The 22952-nt window shown below is 37.3% G+C and overlaps 1 protein-coding gene across 3 annotated transcripts in view; it reads right to left on the reverse strand.

Annotated features, from left to right (window-relative positions):
- LOC128026946 (ligand-dependent nuclear receptor corepressor-like protein) overlaps nt 1-22952 on the reverse strand; it is a 450432-nt gene that overhangs the window by 67284 nt on the left and 360196 nt on the right. The gene's annotated exons all lie outside the window — the stretch shown is intronic.

Consider the following 22952-nt stretch of genomic DNA (forward strand, 5'->3'; position numbering starts at 1 on the left):
AAGCAGTCCTGACACAATGATCATCGTTGTGTTTTGATCATGCTCCTGAAGCCCTCATTGCCCTTCAGGATTGGGAGTATCTGTGCAGCAACATCGAGAACAACTTTACCTTTGGCTAACGTAACACGGACATGCCGGACACGGATTCTCTGATGATCAAAGCGTCGCGTTCCATCTTGTGGGTGGAGTTCTTAATGAGATTAATGCTTCTTAATGGAGATCTCAAAGACCGGAGGCGGTCGAAGGGCAGAGGTTGTGACCCAGGGCCTGGCTTGCTTCCTCCACTGCGGATGCACCCAGGGTCCATGGTGTCCTGGTGCTGGAGTGAAGGACATCTGAGAAGATTGCGTCCTGGGTGCAATGGGGCTGTGCAGAGAAATACATGGAGTAGAGGTGGTGGGACTGTTAGCAGTGCACTGTATCCTTACCTTCAGGTTATGAATCTGCTTCTCCACGGCCTCCAGCTTGAGCTGCACTGAATGCTGCACGAATGTGTCCTCACCTGAGCTCAAAGGTAGACACACATCCACCATTAAAGCAAGTAACAGTGAGTAAAACAATGGTGATGCGTGTGAATAGAGCATTAGCAATGTAGGCGTATGTTACTGCAAATTTGGGTTCAGGGTTAGGGCACACTAAATCTATTGGGGGGCGGGGGGGTGTTAGTAGATAAAATATTGTTGGAATACTAGCATGGTTCGGCCATATTTCATAGAATTAACCATTGTTACATAGGTTACTGTAGGGGGAACCACTATTTAAACCACTATTTAAAGAATGAGTACAAGAACAAGCAAGATGTGGTCTATTTAATAGTTAGTCATAACCTCTGGCTAATGATTAGACATGAGAGTTTGTGATCATGGTGTAGATGTACACCGGCTGGCGTAATACACCTTGAGTGACCAAGATTCCTTTGAAAGAGGAAATATAATGTAATAGTTAAATAGAAAGATCAAACATGCATCTAATTAAAACATTCATCCAGTATTTTTCAGACACAGCCCTAATGTTAACTCATTTAATCCCATATTTTTCGCAGACATTAAAATATCCAAATGATGTGTCATTAGTAACCCTTTGAAATAATCAATAATAATAATACCGTATTTTTCGGACTATAATTCACACTTTTTTTCATAATTTGGCTGGTCCTGCGATTTATAGTCAGGTGTGACTTATTTATCAAAATTAATTTGACATGAACCGAGAGAAATGAACCAAGAGAAAACATTACCGTCTACAGCCACGAGAGGGCGCTCTATGCTGCTCAGTTCTCCTGTAGTCTACCACTGAAAACATAGAGCGCCCTATGGTGGCTGTAGACGGTAATGTTTTCTCTTGGTTCTTGGTTCTAAATAAATGCGACTTATAGTCCAGTGCCACTTATATTCCGAAAAATACGGTAATTATAATTTTTTAGTTTGTTTTGTTTTTTGGAAAGGTGTGTGAAAAATTGTGTTTTATGTTCGGTCACAATTCTGACCGGTGGGATAATGTGTGTACTGAAATAACATATTTCTGCAGTCATAAAAAATGGTTAGATATCTTAGCCCAGCTATTTCAAACTTTTTGATCACATTCCAGGGTTACTATCATGCATAAAAAACATTTGCAACATTGATAGGACCATTGAGAAAAAAAATAAATAAATAATATATATATATATATATATATATATATATATATATATATATATATATATATATATATATATATATATATATATATATAATAGTATTACAAAATCATTGTTGTACTTTTTTAACATTTACATTTTTTTATTTAGTTCAATATTTTGTAATTGCAACATTATATGATATTATACATATTTAATTGAGATTTTTTAAATTAATTTTTTCCATATTTGGAGGAATTACACTAAAAGGTTTTATAGCTTTATAAATGAAAACCTTTTCAACAGTCACTATTGTGACCGGTGGGATTAAATTCCTTGATAGCCTATCTTAAAACATTGTGAGGTCTTGTCTGTCTTATTTCTGTGTTCATAAGCAGCACAGTCATTAGTAAGTGGACTCATTCATCAATCTAATGTAGAAAGAACGCAGATCCGTGCACACAAACCAACTTATGACAGCGTTTACATGTGATTCATGAAACTTTAGTATGCCGCCAATCTAATCGTATGAATGATCACACGTTGATAAATGTGGTGGCAGAAAACAATCGTCATTAAAATATCACGCCCCTAAAAACATCCCGGTTTTATGACACGAGTTACCTGTTAACCTTGTAATTGCAAAGTTTGTAATTTATGTGTATATTAAAATACTACTTAAATATAAACAGCTCATTTAGTTTCCCTCACTATACAACAAATGTTTTACATTTAACTGTATTCAGGACAGAACAAGAATGAAAAATAATTAGTTATAAAATTATATATTAAACTATAAAATAATACATAAGTCAGGCTATAGTGGCATTTATTATAAACAGCAAACAAATTATTATTATTATAAACAAAAACAAAACAGGCTCACTTCCTGGTCTCATGCCACAATAATCCAAATTTTTGCCGTATTTGTAACATTTGTTTGCATATATTTTATTCATTATGTAACCTTAACCTGCTTTTTCTACTTTAATCATGTTCAATCATCCTTCACATGTGCAGAAATATTAGTTTTTGGTGCTGGATGCTGATTTTACAGCAGACCTTATAAAACAAACAGTGTAATGGATGGTGGATGGCTGAAATGTTAGGTAATGCTAGAACGAATGATGTTTGTGTGTGTGTGTGAGGCACCTGTGCAATCAGGTAAAAATACAAATAAAAATACAAATAAAACACATAAAATGCATTAAGAATGTTACAAAAATGAGCATTGCCTATACTTGTTGCACAATTTTTTTTCCCTTTTGTTAATCTGTTAAATATTATATGAATATTATATGATTCTATTTATTTTATTCCTTTCATAAATTTAATTTCTGTTTTTCTTCTTTCACAGAAGTGATCCATGTGCATCATATGACGATTGAAACATGTTCTTGTTTACACGGATTTTTGCGCATTGCTAAAATCCTGTATAACCCCCAGATCAACTACTGAGCTTCGTTAGGTGATCAGGAAAAAATGGACTAAATGCTGTCATTGTGCAATTCTCCACCATATTTACTATGCTGCGCTCAAGTACAGGTAACTCAAAAACTTGCGTACACGACCAGGCATGAGATTTGATCGTCCCCTCACCTCTCACATTAATATTGAAAAATTCCAAGTTTTACGCTGAAACGACCATACACCCAATATTCTGTTGTATGTTCATTTCGTAAATGAGGCCCACTATCTTCAAAACGTCTATTTGAATGGACATGCTGATGTTTCAAAATTACATTCAGTATCAATTTAATTTAGGAGATCTTTGCTCTGTATCTTCAGTTGTGTGCAGGCATTGTATTTCACAATTTTGACTGAGAAACAGAAAGCACCTCTCACCCTTCAGTTATGAAGACAAGGGAATTTCTTGCTCTTCAGTGCATGTGTGCTGTGCTGTTGTTTGATGGGAATTAATTTCCCTGCTATGACTGAGCATTTATCGTCAGTGCCATTTGACATGGTCTAAATGAAATGGCTAAGGGACTCTTAAAACTTTCATGTCAATACAGAAGTACCCTGGCAAAGTATTGATTTTCTCTAACCTCATTCTGCTGGTACTGAATCACAGGAATCTTTTCCCTTTGACTGTGTTTATGTGGATAATATATTGATGTTTTCAGAGCAGTCTGAGATAAGTATAAGCTGTTGTCCGATGAAAAATAGATGCGGTGGGAATATTTTGTGCAACTCTGCTGTAACTAGTGTACATTTACTACAGCAAAACAGACAATTGGAGACAAGCCTTGATATATTTTTTTTTATCTTTATTGAGTTTGTTGGTGTGGAGGTGTGTGAACATTTACATTTGAAATGGAGCAATGAAGCATAATTAACAAAGAAGCTGAAATATTAACATTTCTTGCCAGTCAGACTTTAGTTTGCAAATATTGTGATGGCCTGAACACTGTTGGATTTGGAATCACAAACATTATGTTGAATAGGATAGATTACATTTTCATTTCATTTAAAATGTACAAAATAATAAAAAAGACAAAAATAAAATAAAATCAAAGTTTGAACGGATACAGCTAAAAGCAACTTTTATTTACTTGTTTGTTTGTTCATTTATTCATAGACCACCACAGCACTTTACTTAATTCATAAAAAACCCGTTTGTTGTCTTCTGCATTAAGTACATTTTACTGAAATAATATATTATGTTAATATATATTTTCTATGAAAAAATTATGACATAAAAATATTAGCATATAGTAAAAATATTTCACTTTTGCTGTGATTTTGAAGTTTTGTGCTGTTTCACATGCAGTGTGCATACAAACAGGGCAGCTGTTTATTTCTTATGAAATGATTCTTATGAATTGGCTTAACAGCAGACATTAACGAGATGAAAGGTGCGCAAAACTGTTTGCTCGTGAATAGTCTTTCTATACTACTAAGATTCATGGACAAACATAAAATGCCAAAGAAATAGGAAGACTGCATTGAATAAGGGACCCAGATAATTTCGGCCACATGTATCTGGGATCTTGTCCTTTCGTCATGACCCACAGATCATGACCAAAGGTGAGAGTAGGAATATAGATCGACCGGTAAATTGACCTTGCAGCTCAGCTCCTTCTTTTCCACGACTTTGGAAAAAAGTGAGACGTACTTAATTAATCATTACGGGTTGGTATTAACTACATTCATCTTCAGGAATTACTTGTAGCATTATATAATTAATAGTACAATAAAATGATTTGTCCGTCCACAGGGCGGACAGTGTTTGTAACAAATCATTACAAAGCAACTTTACAGAAAATTATGTTTCTACAATATTTAGTAGTAGCTTATAAGCGGTGACTGTCAGTTTGTGCAAATATTACAGGATTTTTAGAAAATTAATACAAAATGTAGTCAGCCAGAAGATGAACATTATTACTATTATTAATAATTAGTAATTATTATATGATGCAGTCACACTTGTAGCAATATTTGTTAGTTCTGTTTGTTGATTCAGGGTTAGCATCATCTGGGGTCCTCTGAGGGACTGCATCATCTCTTCTCAGGTGTTCTGGATCCAGACTGGAGCTTGTGTAAATCCTAGTTACATAGAAACAAATACAGACATCATTAGCATAGCTGCTGATCTAACAAAGTAAAATTAATTAGTTTAACCCAAGCTAAAGAATAAGAATGTGCATTTGGTCAGATGCAGCTACAGTCACAATTTAAGAGATACATTATTTCGAATGCTTGGCGAAAGAGATGCGTTTTTAATCTAGATTTAAACAGAGATAGTGTGTCTGAACCCCGAACATTATTAGGAAGGCTATTCCAGAGTTTGAGAGCCAAATGTGAAAAGGCTGTACCTCCTTTAGTGGACTTTGCTATCCTAGGAACTACCAAAAGTCAGTCACAACCTGTTAAGAAACATCAAATAATCTTATCAGCTTAATTAAAAGGGGTCAAACCCTAGAAGTGCATCTTAATAGTTAACAAAAGTATACTTGCATTGTTTCTGTAAAGTGTCTGGTCTGTAAAATTAAAGTGTCCCGGTGCATGTATAATGCGTAGATTCCTGTTTAATCTTGTTACGAGTGAAACCGTCACCATTTCATCCATGGGTTGACTGCCTTGAAGTGAATCAACAAAGTTGCTGAAAACTGGCAGAAGATCGGACTCCCCGCCGAAGGGGAGTCTCGAGGTGTCCAATAGATGGGTGTCTCCAGGGAACCGTAAGTTAAAAGAAGACCCACTTTTTGGGTGTGAAAGAGGTTTTATCTGGTTTCCTGGTAACACCCCGTTTGGCCAATTACAAAGCTTATAGTTTCAGCGGGTGTCTCAGTGACACCTGATTTGCATATTTTATAAATGGCGTGATGAACTGGTTATCTGGTAACCTAAACTATGGTACAAATAGTATGATGCATTTTAGGATCACATAGTGTACATAATTGTTTGAGGAATAAAAGCAGATCATTTTGATATAACTTGTGGAAGATCTTAAAGCAAAGGTACACTAATATACCTGAATAGAAGCATTGAGAGTCTAACTAATACAAATAAAGTATTGGAACTAGGCTACTACAATACTGAAACACACAAACAATACATGCATATACTAGATACATTTGTAACTGATTAATTATAGTCTAAATAAATACAATGTGTGTGTGTGTGTTGTGAGAATGTGAGTTGGCTAGTCAGGTAGGCCCATTTGGTGTCTGGCATCGAGGGCTATCTAGTTATCTCGGAATGTGTTTCAAGTTGGATAGGGAGACCTGAGAGTTGGTCTGCTTAGTATCTCCCAGATAACGGGTAAACTTTGCCACTAAGCACTCATATAAATGTATACCATGGGGCCAGGTAATGGAATTTATATGCAAATGTAAAAAGGATAAAGGAATCCCTACATCATAAAGCCTAAACGATCATACATTATCTTAAGCAGATGCTACAGAATCCCCCCTTTTGGCTGACAAAATTCACCTGCGAACATCATCAGACAAGAGTTGTCATGATGGTCGGATGGCAGGTGGATCAGTAAAGCTGGATGGAAGGTGCATCCTGATGGTCAGATGCTAGGTGGTTGGCACAGAGAGTGTTCGTATACAAAAGAAACTAAAATTAAACAAACAGAAATGTGCGAAACTGGACAGAAGTCGAGACCACGGAGCTCCTTACTATCCGCGCTGAAGCTGAGATCGTTCGCCAGCTCAGTGGAACGGTACGTGATGCGGTCGTGTATGAGCAAATAAAAATAAAAATGCAACAGTGTGATTTCTCGAGAGAGAAAGCACAGGTCATCAGTAAGTTGAAGGCTTTGAAAAAAAAAATTCACCAAGTGCTGGATCACAACGGAAGGAGCGGCAGTGGAAGATTAGACTGGCCTTTCTTCGATTTATGCAACAGCATATGGGGAACAAGCCACTCGGCTAACCCAGTAGCATTACTGGGCAGTATGGCGGCGTCTCCGTGTAGGAATGATGAACATGAGACAACAGCAGAGGTAGCCGCTTCTTCTTGCACCATTGTGTCCACAGTTGCGTCCAGCTCGGAGACCGTCGAGGCAATTTCCAGGGAAAGCAATTCAGGTGAGTTCCATAACTATGCTATTATGTACCTTGCTGGACTGTTTGTCCTTTGTCTGCCATGTATCACATGCTTCCCTCAGGTTACTAAACCACATTGTTTTGTCTTTTCAGAATCACCTCAACCGCCCCCTGCTAAAAAAAGCCAGAAAACACCAGTTCAGAACAGATTTAATCGTGAAAGAGGTGTAGGACCTCTTTTTTTTAAATGGACCGAGACTTTGAGGAGAGGAAACGTGTCCGTTTGGCAGAGCAGAGGGAGTAAGAAAACCAATTGAGGAGAGAGCGAGTCAGGAAGAGCTGGCTAAACAGATGCTGTGTGAGCTTCAAGACACCCAAAAAACGTTTTTTGAGTTAAAATTCTTAGCCGTATGCCAGCTCCAGCATCCACGCCCTATTATGTGCCTGCTCGTCATGCCCGTTTTCAGCAAAGCACATCAGACAATACAAAAAATGGCCTATTCAACCCGTTGCCATCATTGCAGCTTGAGTTGGACTGTTTCAAAAGTTAATTGTTATTGTATAACAATTGCTGAATACAGTACTGCAGTAGTAGCATTTATATGAAATTACTTTTTTTTATAGTACAGATTATATAATATTTATATCAGTAAGCACCGCCAACGCCCTTTGAGTTGTTCGAAAGCGTTCTCGATAACCATTCCTGCTGAGCTCAGTCAGTAGTTGTACAGCCGTTGTTGAGGGGTCAGCGCATGGTGGTTTGTGAAACCCCTTCATAAGCCAGTAGCAGGCTGAAGAATCACACGACAGGTTGTAGTGAAAAGTGAAGCCCCGGAGGGTGTATTTATTGACAGACAATTTAACCGTGAGGGTGTCAGGTGCTCGTCCTCGGTGCCGCGTGATCCTGTTCGCCAGCCGTCTGAGTGCAGTGGGACTTGGTGTCCGGTGCTCGGGTGGTGGGCTGATCATTCACCAGCTCTCTGGAGGGACAAGAGACACAACATTAGTTCGCTGTCGTCTGGAGATCCTCTCTCCCTGTGTCATCTTCGGGCGCAGCTTTTATAGTCCTCTCCTCATCCGCTTCAGCTGGGACCGATCAGCCTGTGGTGATTGCGTGCAGGTGAATCTCCTTCATTGCCAGGGCGACGCTGATAGGTGCCCGGGACACAGCTCACAATATATATATATATATATATATATATATATATATATATATATATATATATATATATATATATATATATATATATATATAGCAGATAACAGGTCATTTTTGGTCCGTATTCAATTTGTCTATATGTTAAAATGAAAATAAAAAAGGCAAATTTATATAATATTTAGTTTCATTGTAATGGTTGTATATATACACATATCCCTGAACTAAGTACATTTCTGCAGCTGTTATTATGTTTAAATGAAAACGAAAGGAGGCAGTGGGATTTGATATCCTATTTCGTTTTATTGTAAATATACAAAGATTGCAGTACAATGGTCAGCTGACTGAAGTTATCAAGTACGCTGATGTTTGCATATTTACCGGATTCACGTCGGCGCAAACATCACACTTCCGAGTCACATGCACAAAGTCTGAACTACCTAGGATGCACGTCCAAAATCAGCATACTTTGTATTGAGAAATGCACGCAGACCTACGTCACCAGTCTATTTGCCTAATCTTCACGGTACTTTACACCACGGTGGAAACACAGAAAGCAACAGGTCTGGGGGGAAAAAAGTTCCGGGGGAAAAAAGTTCCTGGTTCAAATGTTCCGGGTAATTTCAGTGGAAACTCAGCAAGTGTAATTAGTCGGATGCTAAGTTAGCTTTGGCTACACTCAGTTGTTTGTTACACAAGAGTTTGTGACGTGGGTGCTGTTATCAGATTGAACCAGAAGAAGCTGCTCTCAACTTCCAGGATCAGATGTTGCTAAGAGACCGATACAAGCATACAACACTTGCAAGTGGAGCAGAACTTGCACTGCTGTAAATCTGCATGGGAAACTCACGCTCTGTCAGTTATGATGCAATGCAACTTAATTCACAAATCAAAACAGCACATTCACTTCACAGACAATGGCAAGTTACTAGTTAGCTAGACTAGAATTAAACCATTACTTCGCTGTTCAATTGCATCACTTCATTGACCACAATGATATGCAATGGTTAAAGTAAAGCCTTAATCTAGGGAGATCAGGAACATCGCTCAAATCACTAATAAAAGCAAATATACTGCTGCAAGATTTCTTCGTCGCCCAGTTCTAATATCACTGACGATGGGATTTCTTCACCATGCAGTTTAATTCATGCAGCTAATCTGAGGTTTCTTCGTCAGACTTAAAATTTATGTATTTCAAACTGAAAGTGGGGTTTCTTTGCCCAATATCAGATATATTTAGTATAAAACTATTTATACATGCTGCCTCTGGGATTTATTTGCAGATAAATGGGACTTATGCAGTTGTTGAAACAATTTTGATTGAGATTTTAAGACTCCTGGTTATCATTAATCCAACACTGACCTGCAGTGTTATAAGATTAATTTTGCTCCGTGAACGGGTGAGAGGGAACACAATAGTTAACAACACTAATGGTTAAACCCAAGGGAGTTATAGTGTAGTTGTATGGCATTGATCTAGCTATACATAACTTAAGGCTTGCATAAGGAACTTCGCTCGCTATCTTCTTCATGCTAAAAGAGGGTTTCTTCGCTCAATTTAGGGCGTTTAAAATTGCATTGACACACACTATAAAAGGTTTAGCTATTTTACAGGGTCAAGTTTTATAAACTGCAGTTAGCTTAAGTCATTAACAGCGGCTACCTATACATTCATTCACAAAAACACACGTTTGGATAGGTAGTCTTGGTTCGAATGAACACACATAAGAAACACACCAAAGTTACTGAGTCTGCTCACAGAACTAGGTTTAAAACGTTGCCCTAAATTCTCTACCAATAATGTAACAAATTAGATCAAAGTGAGATGTAAATAAATGGCTAGTTCTTCATTAAAATCGAATGACTCTGCATGGTCTTATTTCATCAGTTTTGCGCTTTATCCGTAGCTGCTCTGCCTGTCAATATTTCATATATTACTGCGTTTAGTGTCCACTGCTTTGAGGTTCGAAAAGCCTTCTTCCATCAAAAGTACGGTCGTTGGCATTCAATCCCTTATGCGCTACCTGGATCAATCTGCCTCCAGTATTTTGGAAAATCCTTCCATTTGCTTTTTGCTGAACGGGATCAAAAGACAATCTACACAAGGCAATGATAAACGCTTCCTTTTACTCTACCTTTGCAACTTGACAAGCAGAAGTCAGGTGGTCAGAATGGGCAAGAACACTTCATCCCCACTGACCCACAACACTGGTGCCCACTCCTGTACTCCCTGTACACACATGACTGTGCAGCCACACACAGCTCCAACATCATCATCAAATTCACTGATAACACAATGGTGATAGGCCTGATCACCGACAATGATGAGACGGCCTAAAGAGAGGAGGTGAGCACCTTGACTAAATGGTGTCAGGGGAACCACCACTTACTCAACATCGACAAGACCAAGGAGCTGGTGGTGGATTTCAGAGACAGAGCAGCAAGCACACACCAATCAACATCAACAAGACACCTGTGGCGCGGGTGAACAGATTTAAATTCCTCTGCGTTCACATCAGTGAGGATTCAATTCAATACAATTTAATTTTATTTGTATAGTGCTTTTTACAATAGAAATCGTTACAAAGCAACTTTACAGAAAATTACGTTTTACAATATTTAGTAGTAGCTTATAAGTGGTGACTGTCAGTTTAATTTTTCAGAAAAATTTATACAAGACAATGACAATGATTGTCAGCCAGACAATGAACATTATTAATAGCAATTATTATATGATGCAATCACACTTGTAGCAATATTTGTTAGTTCTGTTTGTTGATTCAGGGTTAGCATCATCTGGGGTCCTCCGAGGGTCAGCATCATCCCTTCTCAGGTGTTCTGGATACAGACTAGAGCTTGTGTAAATCCTAGTTACCACGGGATGAAGATCCCAGCAGAAACAGAGAAACAAATAGAGACATAATTAGCATAGCAGCTGTTCTAACAAACTAAAATTAATTAGTTTAACCCAAACTAAAGAATAAGAATGCACATTTGATCAGATGGAACTACACTCACAATTTAATAGATATGTTCAGAGATACGCCTTGCTGGCTTTGTTGTAGTTGATCGTAGCTCCAGGTAGCTGATTTTTTTTCTTCTCTAGAATCTTTATCTTACTATCAATCTCTGTTTTTTAAAGTGATAAAAATCTAACTTAATTCACACCATATTTCTGATATTATCGATCAATCTTATCAGATTAATTTTGATCGTTCACTTTTATTTTATATCCGTGAGTGCAGTACACCTGTATTGCGTTAGCACTCGTTAGCTTGTGATTAGCGTTTTCATTCGAACCTATCGCTGTTTTCTTTTCACCTCTCCTCTCTCGTTCCAGTTTTTCACAAGTTCATCAAACAACTGTGGTAAGAATATTTCATCAAGCACGGTGAGTAATGACTTCTCCTTCTATTGTCATTTGCACCTCTTGCCACATGTACAGTTTATCTATCTCTGTCGCTGATGAGGGATTCACATGTGATAAATGCAGGGATATAGTTAGGCTGACAGAGAAGATTTCAAAATTAGAGATATGCATCCAAACTTTAATTGAGGACAGTAAGAATGTTAGGGCTCTAGATAAGGCTTTGGATGTGTCCAGCTCAGGGATTCCTGTACATTGTTCGGTTCCGGCAACAGAGTCCCTGGGTGACAGTGAGGCAAGATAATTGTAGGTCAAAACACCACTCTTCTGTTCCGATCAAAACATTAAACATGTTCTCCCCACTCAGTGATGCACCCACTGAGAAACCTGATGAAAGTGCTCTAGTTATTGGTGATTCTATTGTACGGAATGTGAATATAGAGACACCAGCCACCATAGTCAAATGTTTACCAGGAGCCAGAGCGCGTGACATCTTGGCAAATTTAAAAGTGCTGGCTAATGCTAAACGTAAATACAGTAAGATTGTTATTCATGCCGGCGCTAATGATGTTCGACTTCGCCAGTCGGAGATCACTAAAAATAACATTAAAGAGGTGTGTGAACTTGCAAGCATGATGTCAGACACTGTAATATGCTCTGGTCCCCTCCCTGCTTACCGTGGTGACGAGATGCATAGCAGATTGTCATCACTCAATGGCTGGATGTCTAAGTGGTGCCCACAGAATAACATATGTTTAACAGACAATTGTACGATCTTTTGGGGCAGACCTGACCTGTTCAAAAGAGATGGTCTTCATCCCTCCTGAGGTGGCGCCGCTCTTCTCTCTAGGCAAAATATGGCAAATAGGCTTAGAGTTTATACTTGACTAACTGGGGCCCAGGTCAGGAAGCAGACAGACTGGCTAAACCGACCGTTTGCTAGCTGTCTCACGATAAAGAGGTCAGTTAATTCTCAGCACATAGAAACTCTTTTACCTAGATATCACACTATAGAGACAGTGTCTGTTCCCCGAACTAGAAAATACAAAAAAACGTCCAAACCAAGTTAAGATTAACAATTTAATTGAGGTTCAACAAATAAAAAACAGATGCAATACGGATAAACAAATGATAAAGCTTGGCTTATTGAATATCAGATCCCTTTCTACGAAAACACTTTTTGTAAATAATATGATAACTGATCATAATATAGATGTGCTCTGTTTGACAGAAACCTGGCTAAAACCGGATGATTACATTATTTTAAATGAGTCCACCCCCAAGATTACTTTTATAAACACGAGCCGCATCTAAAAGGCAAAGGGGGAGGAGTTGCGTCAATTTATAACAACATTTTCAGGATTTCTCAGAGGGCAGGCTTCAAGTATAACTCGTTTGAAGTAATGGTGCTTCATATAACATTATCAAGAGAAACAAATGTTAATGATAAATCCCCTGTTATGTTTGTACTGGCTACTGTATACAGGCCACCAGAGCACCATACAGACCTTATTAAAGAGTTTGGTGATTTTACATCCGAGTTAGTCCTGGCTGCAGATAGTTTTAATAGTTGGTGATTTTAAATATTCATGTTGATAATGAAAAATATGAATTGGGATCAGCATTTATAGACATTCTGAACCCTATTGGGTTTAGACAACATGTTTCGAACGAAACATTGTCGAAATCATACTCTAGATTTAATACTGTCACATGGAATTGTTGTTTGTATTGCTGAAATTATGCAGCCAAGTGACGATATCTCAGATCATTATATAGTTTTGTGCAAACTGCATATAGCCAAAACTGTAAATTCTACTTCTTGTTACAAGTATGGAAGAACCATCACTTCTACCACAAAAGACTGCTTTTTAAGTTATCTTCCTGATGTATCCAAATTCCTTAGCATATCCAAAACCTCAGAACAACTTGATGATGTAACAGAAACTATGGACTCTCTTTTCTAGCATTTTAAATACAAATGAGCACAACATAAAGGGAGCAGAGCACATAAGGATCAGGTGAACAATTAGACAAACAAAGGACTAAACAAGGGGGAGTGGTGATTAGAAATGAGGAGGCAGGACAAGGGGAGCACACGGCCAACATAAACAAAGACACAACCATGTGCTCAGGCAAAAAATGAACAGAGACACATTAAACAAAGATAGGACAGACAAGACGGTCAGGGCAGGATCCTGACAGTTGCTCCTTTACGCTTAAGGAAGGTCAAGGAAACCAGTATGACACCATGGTATAATGAGCATACTCGCACCCTAAAGAGAGCAGCCGAAAAATTGAGCGCAGCTGGAGGAAAACAAAACTAGAGGTATTTCGTATTGCTTGGCGGGAAAGTAACCTATCCTACAGAAAAGCATTAAAAACTGCTAGATCCGATTACTTTTCTTCTCTTTTAGAAGAAAACAGACATAACCCCAGGTATTTATTCAATACAATGGCTAAATTACTGAAAATAAAGCCTCAACAAGTGCTCACATTTCCCAACATCACAGCAGTAATGACTTTATGAACTACTTTACTTCTAAAATCAATACTATTAGAGATAAAATTTTAACCATTCAGTCATCAGCTACAGTATCGCATCAGACAGTGCACTATTGTCACGGTTGGTAAACCATGATCTCACTATGTGGGTGAAGTCTGTGTGTTATGCATCAGCACTGATTGTTGCTTGTGGGTGTCTCCGCTAATTGTCATCAGCAACAGCTGTCACTCATTACTCCTCCCTATATATTGCCCTTTCTAGCGTCTTGTGTTTGTCAGAGTGTTGTTTCCAGTTCCTCGTCTCATGTTCTACTCTCTTTGTTGTTTCTGTGATTGGATGTCCGTTTCTCCTTGGAACCCCGTCCACTCATCGCATCTCACCATTGGATCCTCACTTACCTCTCGGCTCGCTGCCCTGCAGTTCCTGTGTCACCCTCTCCTGCTGCCAACTCATCACCGCACTTCGGATCCTCCACTCACCTGCATCTTCTCGGACTGTGTATCCCCAGCCATGTATCACCTGTGTTTCCATCTTCATGTACTGTGTGTACTTCATTATATTAAATATCTATTTACTCGCACTTGATTCCTGCCACTCCTTTCACCAGTCGTTTCAACTATAGTTCCACTCATTCTCTACTATAGGAGAGAAAGAATTGTATAAAATTGTTAAATCATCTAAACCAACAACATGTATGTTAGACCCTGTACCATCTAAGCTCCTAAAACTTCCAGAAGTCATAGATCCTCTTCTGACTATTATTAATTCCTCATTGTCATTAGGATATGTCCCCGAAACCTTCAAACTGGCTGTTATTATCCTCTTAGCCTGCACCCCGATGCCCTCGTCCTGAAAGCCTCTCAACTTGCACGGGTCAGTGTTTATTAATATATTAAATGAAACGGGGCATATTTAATCTTGACAAATTATGTATCATTATAAAAATCTAAGCCTCAAGCATCGACGACAGATTGCTATTTTTCAATGGAAAGCTTATAAAGACTGTATTTGCTACACTTGTGTAAGCAGTACACATACAAACATGAGCGATGGAAACACTGTACATACCAGATCCGTCGTAATTACGAGTCATAATCACATCCACAGCTAAGGGTCCACTGAAGGACATCTCATGAAGCACGTTTAGTCCAACTAAGCAATAATGTTGTAATATGGATCATAATTCCTTTGTTTACGTTTCAGTTCTTCAGCGATAGAACTGTTTGCGTCCGTTTTGAAATAACTCACGGTCGGAAACTGTGTCTTGGTAGTAAAAAAACAGCATGATTTTGCAGCGTACAGTGTCACAAACAGAATGAGGCGATCCACCGGAAAAAAGAATGAATGAAAGATAGACGAAAGATAGTTTATTTGAATTTGGCACTCCGTCGTGACGCCCTCTGACACACCTGTCAGCTGATGGAGGCGGAACTTATAGTAATCGCCTTTTTTTTTTTTTTTTTTTTTCAACAGTTTTTATAAATGTGAGAGTGTGTTTTATGTTGAATGTGAATGTATCTGCATGATTACCATCTGTTGAGCCCAAATCAGCTCGCTATTACTGTATGATCATGGCTATCAAAGAGAACGTGTCTATATGAATAGAGAGAGTGGATTATTTACTTTGGCACATTTGTGTTATTACCTTCTATATAAGTGGCCATCAGCAAATCAGCAATTATTTGCATCGTAATTCATTGTAAATACTGCATTTCTAGCAATCTCAGGATTTTCTTTAATTGGCAAACAAAGTTAAATCTTTTTTTATTTTTCTTATTATTCTTATTTTTCGTACTCAAATTATTCTTATTTTATTTTTCTAGTGCTCAAATAAATCACTTATGTGATGTCTAAGTTTCTGTCTAGTGTTTTATAAGTGAAAAGACTATGCAGTGGTATGTTTACTGACTAAATATTTTGTAGAAGCCTTCAATACTATTGGGAAATATATTTTCTTATATTTGGGGGGTGGGGGTCTAGACATAGTCTCAGAAAAATATATGCAGGAGTCTGATTTTTTATTCAGATTTGAAATAGAAACTCATGAGACATGTGGCTTTCAACCCATTACTTTTCTACATTGCTCCTGGACTCATTTCATGCATTTTTATAACAAAAAAAAAATAAAAATTAAGTGTGGTAAAAAAAAATTCAAGGCACTTCAGTGTATATGACTTTTAATATTTTTGAGCATTATCAAATCTGGTTGATAAAAAGTAAAGCCCAAAGGGTCTTCTTTTCAAAGACACCAAAATTCTGTTTGTAACACACTGAAGTAGGAAACTGTTACAATTATAAGTTTGGTAGAGCACTTTCAGCTGTGAGTCCCATAATGTGGGGTTCCGGCTAATAGGTTAAGCCTCTTATCAAAAAAACACAACTTGACCCCAAATAACTAGTTAATTATAGACCAATCTTGAATCTCCCTTTTCTGTCCAAGACACTAGAAAAGGTGGTATCCTCACAATTATTCCTTCTTAGAGAAAAATGGTATATGTGAGGATTTCAAGTCAGGATTTAGACCGTATCATAGTACTGAGACTGCTCTCCTTAGAGTTACAAATGATCTGCTCTTATCATCTGATCGTGGTTGTATCTCTCTATTAGTTCTATTGGATCTTAGTACTGTGTTTGACACAATTGACCACATTCTTTTGCATGGACTTGAACACGTTGTTGGCATTAATGGAAGTGCATTAGCATGGTTTAAATCTTACTTATATGACCACCATCAGTTCGTAGCAGTGAATGAAAAGGTATCATATTGATCACAAGTGCAGTATGGAGTACCTCTAGGCTCAGTACTAGGGCCACTACTCTTCATGCTTTATATGTTACCCTTGGGAGATATCATCAGGAAACATGGTGTTAGCTTTCACTGTTATGCTGATGATACTCAGCTCTATATTTCCTCGCAGCCCGGTGAAACACACCAATTTGAAAAACTAATGGAATGCATAGTCGATGAAGAGTAATTTCTTGCTGCTAAATTCTGAAAAAAAACAGAGGTGTTAATTATAAGACCTAAAATCTCTGCATTTAATAACCTAGAACACCATCTAAGACTTGATGGCTGCTCTGTCAATTCTTCGTCATCAGTTAGGAACCTAGGTGTGCGTTTTGATCGCAATCTTTCCTTAGAAAGCCACGTTTCTAGCATTTGTAAAACTGCATTTTTCCATCTCAAAAATATATCTAAATTACGGCTTATGCTCTCAATGTCAAATGCAGAAATGTTAATCCATGCATTTATGACCTCAAGGTTAGATTATTGTAATGCTTTATTGGGTGGTTGTTCTGCACGCTTAGTAAACAAACTACAGCTAGTCCAAAATGCAGCAACAAGAGTTCTTACTAGAACCAGGAAGTATGACCATATTAGCCCAGTCCTGTCAACACTGCACCGGCTCCCTATCAAACTTTGTATAGATTTTAAAATATTGTTTATTACTTATAAAGCCTTGAATGGTTTAGCACCTCAGTATTTGAATGAGCTCATTTTACATCATAATCCTCTACGTCCGCTACGTTCACAAAACTCAGGCAATTTGATGATATCTAGAATATCAAAATCAATTGTGGGCAGCAAATCCTTTTCTTATTTGGCTCGTGAACTCTGGAATAACCTACCTAAAATTGTTCGGGAGGCAGACACACTCTTGCAGTTTAAATCTAGATTAAAGACCCATCTCTTTAACCTGGCTTACACATTACATACTAATATCTTTTTAATATCCAAATCCGTTAAAGGATTTTTAGGCTGCATTAATTTGGTAAACCGGAACCAGAAACACTTCCCATAACACCCAATGTACTTGCTACATCACTAGAACAATGGCACTAATATTTGTCTGTTTCTCTCTTGTTCCGAGGTCACCGTGGCCACCAGATCCAGTCTGTATCCAGATAAGAGAGTCACTGCAGTCACCTGGATCCAGTACGTATCCAGACCAGATGGTGGATCAGCACCTAGAAAGGACCTCTACAGTCCTGAAAGACAGTGGAGACCAGGACAACTAGAGCCCCAGATACAGATCCCCTGTAAAGACCTTGTCTCAGACGACCACCAGGTCAAGACCACAGGAAACAGGATTCTTTTGCACAATCTGACTTTGCTGCAGCCTGGAAGTGAACTACTGGTTTCGTCTGGTCAGAGGAGAACTGGCCCCCCAACTGAGCCTGGTTTCTCCCAAGGTTTAATCTCCATTCTGTCACCGATGGAGTTTTGGTTCCTTGCCGCTGTCGCCTCTGGCTTGCTTATTGGCTTGTTTATGGACACTTCATTTACAGTGATATCATTGACTAGATTGCAAATGATTGCACAGAAATTATTTAAACTGAACTGAGATGATGACATCACTGAATTCAATGATGAACTGTCATTTTGCATTATTGACACACTGTTTTCCTAAATAATGTCGTTCAGTTGCTTTGGCACAATCTTTTTTGTTTAAAGCACTATATAAATAAATGTGACTTGACTTGACTATATGAAGTTTTTAATATCCAAATCCGTTAAAGGATTTTAGCACAAGACTAAATATTGATCTGAGATATCATTGCTTGGATGAATAATTTCAACACCATCCACATCAATTCCATGTGACAGTATAAAATCTAGAGTATTATTTTGACAATGAGTAGACGTGTTGTCTAACCCCAATAGAGTTCAGAATGCATATGAATGCTGATCTTATTGCATCTTTTTCATTATCATCATGGATATTAAAATCACCAACAATTAAAAATGTATCTGCAGGCAGCACTATTTCGGATATAAAATCAGCATATTATTTAATAAAGTCTGTACGGTGCCTGTATACAGTAGCCAGTACAAACATCACAGGGGATTTATCATTAACATGTTTCTCTGGATAATGTTATATGAAGCACCATTACTTCAAATGAGTTATACTTGAAGCCTGTCCTCTGAGAAATATAGAATATATTGTTATAAACTGAAGCAACACCTCCCCTTTTGCCTTTTGGATGTCGCTCATAATTATAACAGTAATCTTGGGGGGGGGGGGGGGGGACTCATTTAAAAGAATTTAATCATCAAGTTTTAGCCAGGTTTCTGTCAAACAGAGCACATCTAGGTTATGAACAGTGATCATATCATTTACAAAAAGTGGTTTTGTAGAAAGGGACATGATACTCCATAAGCCAAGCTTTATCATTTGTTTATCCGTATGACATATGTTTTTTTAATATTATTATTTGTTGAACATCAATTAAATTGTTACTCTTAAATTGGTTTGGGCTTTGTTCTTATATTTTCTAGTTCGGGGAACAGACACAGTCTCTATTTTGTGATATCTAGTTGAAAGAGTCCCTATGTGCTGACAGTTTACTGAATTCTGTGGCATGAGATGGCTAACAGATGGTCAGTTTAGCCATTCTGTCTACTTCCTTCTCTTTTCAACAGGTCAGTTCTGCCCCAAAAACTCATTCGATTGTCTATTAAACCTATTTTATTCTGCAGGAACCACTTAGATATCCAGCAAATGAGTAATGATAGTCTGTTGTGTATCATCACCATGGTGAGCAGGGAGGGGACCAGATCGTATTAAAGTGTCTGACATCATACTTGCAAGTTCACACACCACTTTTATGTTGTTTTTAGTGATCTCTGACTGGAACAGTCAAATATCATTAGCGCCGGTGTGAATAACAATCTTACTGTATTTGCATTTAGCATTAGCCAGCACTTTTTTTTTTTTTTTTGCCAAGATGTCAGGTGCTCTGGCTCACAGTAAACATTGGACTATGGTTGCCGGTGTCTCTATTTTCATGTTCTGTACAGTATATTTTATTTATTCAGGTTGGATTATGAGCAGCTGAATGAAAGGTTTTCAACCATTGAAAGTCTCAAGGTTTGCTTTTTTGGACAGATAGACTTGAGTACACTCCGAAAAAGAACTGATTATTTATCATTGTGTTTTACAGCACCATTGTTGTATAAAATAATCATCAATTTCCTGCAGTAAATAATTGTTCTGTCTCAAATGAAAGTGAAGTTTGTTGCTTGATTCTCTGTTTATTTTGGAGTGTGGTGAAGTGGTACTTTTCAATCAGGTTTACACTTATCAGAATAGCTTAGCATCATCACAGACCTCGATGAGCCTTTCATCTGAGCCACAATCGACCTCTGCCTCAGTGCAAGTCCATCATGGCCTGAGGCCTGCCCTTTCTCTTTGTTTGTGCATGTGTGCGTGTTTGTTTCTATTAGCTCCTCTGGCCATTGTCATAGGGCTGTTGTATCAACGAGTGTTGTTAGGGAGGAAGGGATGTCTAGCAGGTCTCATACTTGTTCGCTGCCATCTTTTAATCAATAATTCACAATCAAATTGATAAAAATGACAATATATGCTGTCTGTATTATAATAAATAGGGAAAAAAACAAGGCGCTTTTTTATTTTATTTGTGTAAACTGAAGTTTGAAATGGTATAGCCCAGGCAATGAAGGGCCTAGCAACTTCAGACCAATGTCATGTTTTTCTAGCACATGTCAGCTAGTAGAGGAAAATTTTTTATTTCTATCCTAATCTATGCAAAAGTTATTCTATTCCAACTGAAGGAAGGAATAATACCATTTTTGTATAAAATTTCAGTCTAAATAAGTATGAAGTCATCTTTTGCACACTTGCAGTATGGAATAATGTGATCTCTGTATATTATTTTATTTTTTATTAGTTTGTGACAAATAGTATTATTTATCTTGTTTCACATATGATGAACCATCTCAATACAATGTGATTTTTTTGTGTGTGTATTTTCTGAACAGTCTTTGAAAGAGAATAAGTCAAATTACACAATAGCAACATGCATAAAATTATAAAAAATATCTGGTCTATAAAAATCTAAAATAGAATCCACAATCTCCAGCTTCATATCATTTCATTTATGTCTATTCTGTATGGTATAAAGATTGGGAGATCTCACCTGTCTCATTCAAATATAATATTTAATATTTACCAGCGTTTCTGTTTGTTTTGATTCAGATTCAGCGCTAAATCCGCTCCCCGAAGCTTGCACGCGAACTTCGGAGCGTCAACAAACTAATTTATGTTTATTCCCCCAGTACTGTACTGTTTACTGTACCTTCACTGAGATGCGGTCAAATACTGTACAATATTGAAAATACACAGATTAGCTTATTGCTAGCGGAGCTTCCAGGCCTCAGAATAAAGAATCAAATGTATAAAAGCAAGTAGCACGCGTATACGCTTACCAGATGAGCGTCCTGACCTCTCCACGGCGACGGTGGTCATCCATAACTTGTTTTATGAATATTATGCATGGTTAATGCGGCGATTCGCCCGTTTGTAGTTCCCCCTCGCGTGGTCTTTGTTTAGAAGCAGCCAAAAACTAAATTTCCCATCGGGGGTATGTGTGGCTGTTTAGCGGTGCTAAGATGGATAAACAATAATTTGCAATGAGGTGAGAAATGTTACATCGCGATTCTGTTGAAGATCATTCGATCTGTGATTGTCACACAATAAAATGACATCTACATCATCAGATTCCTGAGAATGAGAGCTTTCTTGTGATATATGACTTGACTGTTTTGTGAAAAATATTTTAAATACACATTCTTCTGAAAAATTATTTGCAATCGTAAGACGGAAATTTATGGGGGGGGGAGAAATATATTTCTTAGCTTAATTTGACTACTTTATGTATCATAAAACCCCAATTAATGGTATTCTTTGTAAAGAAAACACTCTAAGCTTTCAAATGAACCCATATATGGCCTGATACCATATAAGGAAGGCGTTGCAAATGAAACACAAACATTTAGGACCCGGTACCTGGTCTGCAGAGTTGAAGAGGTTTTAATTCTGATTGAGATTACACTGAGAAAAAAATCCAGGCAATCTGTCATGCCATTTAAACAAACACAACATTCATAAGCATAAAAAACAATATAATATAATAATTCTAAGAGGGTTACAATACATGCAATTCTGAAATGAAATTATGTGTTATACAGAAGCAACTTGAAAGTTATATATATATATATATATATATATATATATATATATATATATATATATATATATATATATATATATATATATATATATATTTTTTTTTTTTTTTTTTTTTTAAGTTAAGGGACATCTTTCTTAAAAAATATAATGGCATTTTCTTTAAAAATAAATTCATTTACAAATTGTGAGAACTAATAGAAATAGTACAATAAACAGCAGAAGGCAGCATCAAAAGACAATACAGAAAATCTGAGTGTTTGTGGAAGGAGTCGAAAATTGAAATTCAATATAGCATTTCGAAAAAAATAGTCTTTATGGTTTCATTATGGAACCATGCACAGCTAGACAGACCTTCACACCATTTTTTTTATTTTTACTGTTGATAGATTTGTTTTATTTTTTAATGCTTATTTTAATTCATTTTATATAAAGCACTTTGAATTACCATTGTGTGAAATGTGTTATATAAACAAACTTTGCCTTATCTTAACTAAAATAATAAGGGATCAGGGCCGGCGCTAGCCATTTGGGTGCCCTAAGCACAAATGCTTGGCGGTAAGCTGCAAAATCAGCTATCAACACTGTTGGGAACGTTACTTTAAAAAAGTAATTAGTTATAGTTACTCACTACTTGTTCCAAAAAGTAACTGAGTTAGTAACTGAATTACTCTATAACAAAAGTAACTCGTTACCAGGGAAAGTAACTATTTGCGTTACTGTAAAAAAAGAAAAAAGAAAGTTGCTACATGTCAGAGAATTTGTACTTTTTTTTTTTTTTTTTTCAGTTTTCACAAGTCAGTTGAAATG

Source organism: Carassius gibelio, chromosome A14, assembly GCF_023724105.1.
Source record: "Carassius gibelio isolate Cgi1373 ecotype wild population from Czech Republic chromosome A14, carGib1.2-hapl.c, whole genome shotgun sequence".
NCBI lineage: Eukaryota > Metazoa > Chordata > Actinopteri > Cypriniformes > Cyprinidae > Carassius > Carassius gibelio.